This window comes from Sciurus carolinensis, chromosome 4 (genome assembly GCF_902686445.1).
Source record: "Sciurus carolinensis chromosome 4, mSciCar1.2, whole genome shotgun sequence".
Lineage (NCBI taxonomy): Eukaryota > Metazoa > Chordata > Mammalia > Rodentia > Sciuridae > Sciurus > Sciurus carolinensis.
In genome coordinates, this window is record NC_062216.1 from 95,207,007 (window position 1) to 95,211,171 (window position 4,165).

At 35.3% G+C, this 4,165-nt stretch overlaps 1 pseudogene; it reads right to left on the bottom strand.

Moving 5' to 3' along the window:
• Positions 1 to 2,616: 2,616 nt before the first annotated feature.
• Positions 2,617 to 3,584, bottom strand: LOC124982842 (McKusick-Kaufman/Bardet-Biedl syndromes putative chaperonin-like; annotated as a pseudogene).
• Between the last annotated feature and the right edge of the window lie 581 nt (positions 3,585 to 4,165).

Consider the following 4,165-nt stretch of genomic DNA (forward strand, 5'->3'; position numbering starts at 1 on the left):
GGGAGAGATTGAAATAATAAAAACAAATCAAAAAAGAAATTCTAGAGCTGAAAAGTACAATGAATGAAATAAAAAGTGCAACAGAGAGCATCAACTGCAGAACCTACCAAGTAGAAGAAAGAATCAGTGAGCCTAGATATAAATTATTTGAAAATGCACAATCAGAGGAGAAGAAAAGAATGAAAAGGAATGAAGAGTTATAGGGAAGGATCTATAGACTCCTATGAGATACATAGGAAAGACTCAAAACAGTAAATATTCAAGTCATTGCAATTCAAGAGAAATAGAAAAACATGACTCAAAAAATAATAGTAAATAACATTCTAAACCTGAAGAAACTTATAAATATCCAAGGAAGATCAAAGATCACCAATCAGATTCAGTAAGATTAACCCAAGACATATAACCAAATTCTTAGAAGTCAAAGACAATGAAAAGACCTTGGTAGTAGTAAAAGAAGCAAATAACATATAAGGAAATTCTAATACCCCTGACAGCAGACTTCTCAGAACAGGAGAAAGTGGGATGATATATTCAAAGTGCCAAAGGAAAAAATGCCAAACAAGAATACTGTACCAAATAAAGCTATCCTTAGACATAGAGAAAAGAAAAAGATCTGCCAGACAAATAAAAGCTGAGAGAATCCATCACTCTCAGAACCATATTATAAGAAATACTAAAAGTCGCTCTTCAATGTAAAAAGGTGGAAATGTATACTATGAAAACACTGAAGGTATAAAACTCCCTGATAAAAATAAGTGTCCAGATTCAGACTTATCTATTACTGTAACTTTGGGTACAAAGCACTGTTATATTTACTAGGAAGATTTAAAGATAAAATATTAAAAATAATAAAAATAATTTGTTAAGTAATAAGCAATATAAAAAATTACACATGCCAATAATGATATTAAAAATTCAAAACATCAGAATAAATGAAATAAAATATAGAGTGCTTTTTTCTCTTTGTTTTATAATCAAAGTTTGTTAATATCCGTTTAAACTGTTAGAACCATGGTCTGGTCCAAGATATTTTTAAAAATAAAACCTCAAAAGTACAGGTAATGAAAGCCAAAATAAGCACATGGAATTGCATCAAACTAAAAAGCTTCTCCCCAGAAAACAAAAGAATTAACAGAGTAAAGAGACACCTACAGAATGGGAGAATACATGTATTCTTCAATGTATACATCTTTTAAGGAATTAATACCCAAAATGTATTAAAAAATCCAAACAACTCAGTAGCAAAATAAAATAAAACAAATAACAAACCAACAAAGAAAAACCTATAAGGAACCCAAACTGAAAAATGTGCAAAAGATCTGAGTAGACTTTTCTCAAAATCTAAAAAAAATCTACTGATAAGTGAAAAACAATAGTCAACATCACTAATCCTCAGGTAAATACAAATCAAAATCACAATGTAATACTGTTAAAAGGGTTGCTTTCAAAAAGACAAAAAATAATGTGGTAGCAAGGTTGTGGAGAAATGGGAACCCTGACACACTATTGTTGGGAATGTAATTTAGCATAGCCATTATAGGAACATCATGGAGGTCCTTTAAAAAGTAAAAATAAAACTATCATGTGATCCAGCAATACTACTCCTGGGTATATGTACAAAGGAAAGGCAATCCATAAGTCAAACAGATATCTGTACTCCCATGTTTATTGCAGCACCAGTCACAGTAGCCAAGAATTGAATCAATCTAAATGCTCACCAACCGATGAGTATATAAAGAAAATATGTGTAATGAAAATGTGTATATGTATGATGGACTACTATTCCACCATAAAATGGGATAAAATTCTGACATTTACAACAACATGGATGAATCTGAAGGACATTTCATTAAGTGCAGTAAGGTAGGTACAGAAAAATAGACACCATATGTATGATCTTACTTCATATGTAGAATATAACATGTCAATGTCATAGAAAATGAGAGAAGATGAGTAGTAACCAGGAACTGGGATGTTAGTGATTACCAGGGGTGGGATGTGAGCAGAAAGGTTGAACAATGGGCACAATGTTACTGTTAGAAGGAATGAGTTCTGGTGTTCTATTGCATAGTAAGTGATTATTGTTAATAATGTATTGCATATTTCAAAATAGCTCAGAGAGAAGATATTGAGCATTCTCACCATAATGATGAAACTGGGATTTCTCCACTTCTCCTGGTAGGTGGGTCTGCATAAACTGTAGGCCTCTCCAGCAGAGAAAGCCTGTCACAGTGTTAGCAGCTAGTCAAGGTAGGGATGTCTGCTGACATCATCTCTGAGGATCACAGTTGGCAAAGCCCAATTCTTCTCCACTACCACTGAGTGCTGTGTTGCAGCTTTTAATGGTGGACTATGCCCTCCAGTGTGACAGCAGACCCCAGAAACTCACAGTCAACTTCTTCTTTCTGAATTCTTTTTTTTTTCATAGTCACTCCATTTTTATTAAGTGAACATTAGGGGATCTTTTTCAGAAACAACCTTTGCTGTCAGAAATGATACCCACAACATGCTGTGAGGTTGGTGGCTTCTACAATTTTTCAAGATGTTAACAGCATCACAAACCAAGAATATCTCTGCTCAAACAAGTGATTTATTAACTGTAAGGGGCAAAAGTCAAGAGTGCTTTTTACCTGTCACTTTGCTCAGGGGTTCCATCAAAGCCACTCCAACTCCGTCTATGGCAATAACGTGATGAATTGAGGAACTGTTTCAAAGATGGGTGTATAACTTTTGGGCACAGGACAAGATCTCCATGATCACTAATTAGCTGCCTTCCTAGGTTAAGCAACTGGTCCAGGGCTGCATTTTCAAGAGACATCCCATAACTGACCATCATGGTTCCTTCTCCAGTGTCAGCAAAGTCTCCAGATAAAGATACACAAAAGAGCACCAACTTGAGGGCACTTGCTTTTTTGATAGGTAACATCCTCTTTAATTGAACTTCGGACATTTCAATGAGTACTTCCAGGTAATACAGTAGAATCTCTAACTCTCTGACCTTTTAAAGGTACAATTATACTCTTTCCTAAAATGATACTGTCATCTGTGTTTTCTAGAATTGTAAGCAAGAATGCTCTCAGAATAAAAGCACTGATACATTCTGTTTCCTTTCTGGTGAGCATGCAGGCAGGTTTACTTGTTAAAATACTGTGAACCAAACAAAGGAGGATCTGAGAACTCCTAAAGTCAACTGGGATTCCACAACCACAGGTCTCCGACTTGAGAGAATTGGTGCAGAGACTCAGATGATGTTTGTTTAATTTAATGACAGTGGTGGGTGTCAAACCTATTTTCTGGACATTTTCAATCAGGTTGCAACAAAGAATGGCTGTAAATAAGCCACAGTCACTGAAGCAGGACACATGATTCTGCACCGAAGTTTTCAGGATTTTTAATATGGGATGGGTGACTGACAGGTTACGGAGCAGGGCTGAGGACTGTGAGGTTGTGCACACATAACCTGAAGGACCATAGCATGATGTTAAGACTCATTTTAAGATAGATAGTGTGGCCCTGACTGTCTCATTTGTCAATGGTTCACTTTTACACACTGAAGGTTTCTTAGTTTCTAAATCAGACATCTTAGTTCAGCTGTAACTTGTGATGACAGCTTTTATTGTTAACCATATTTTTCTATTTATTGCATTGTCATGTGTTTTAACATTAAAAATACATTCCTCAGGAATGAAAGTCTGAATATGCAGCACTGTTGTTATTAAATTGTTTTGTTTCTGAAGATTATAGGCATATAATGATTTTATGACATATTATTAATTCCAAACATTTATTTCACTTCATTTTTCAATATTCTTTTGTTGTTTGCCCCCAGACTGAGATTTTACAAACTGTTTTGCAGCCCTCTGTATAAAGTGCGTTCCAAGGTGGACACCTATGAAAGACCCCCCAACTACAAGAAGACAGTTCTTTCTAATCCAACTGGTGCTTTTCATTTCTTCTTTTGATATCAAGTTCTGGTTCAAAGTTGTTTCTTTCTGAAAGTTGCAAGCCTAATATTTCCCTTGGATCTGGCTCTTTGGTGAACTTGCAAGTGTCAGACTATCTGGCTCAGGAATGTTGTCCTTATTGGGTATTTGGAAAACAGGGCTGTTTTAGATTCTGTGCCACTCCAAATGTATGAGCCCAATTAAAGGTACCATAACAA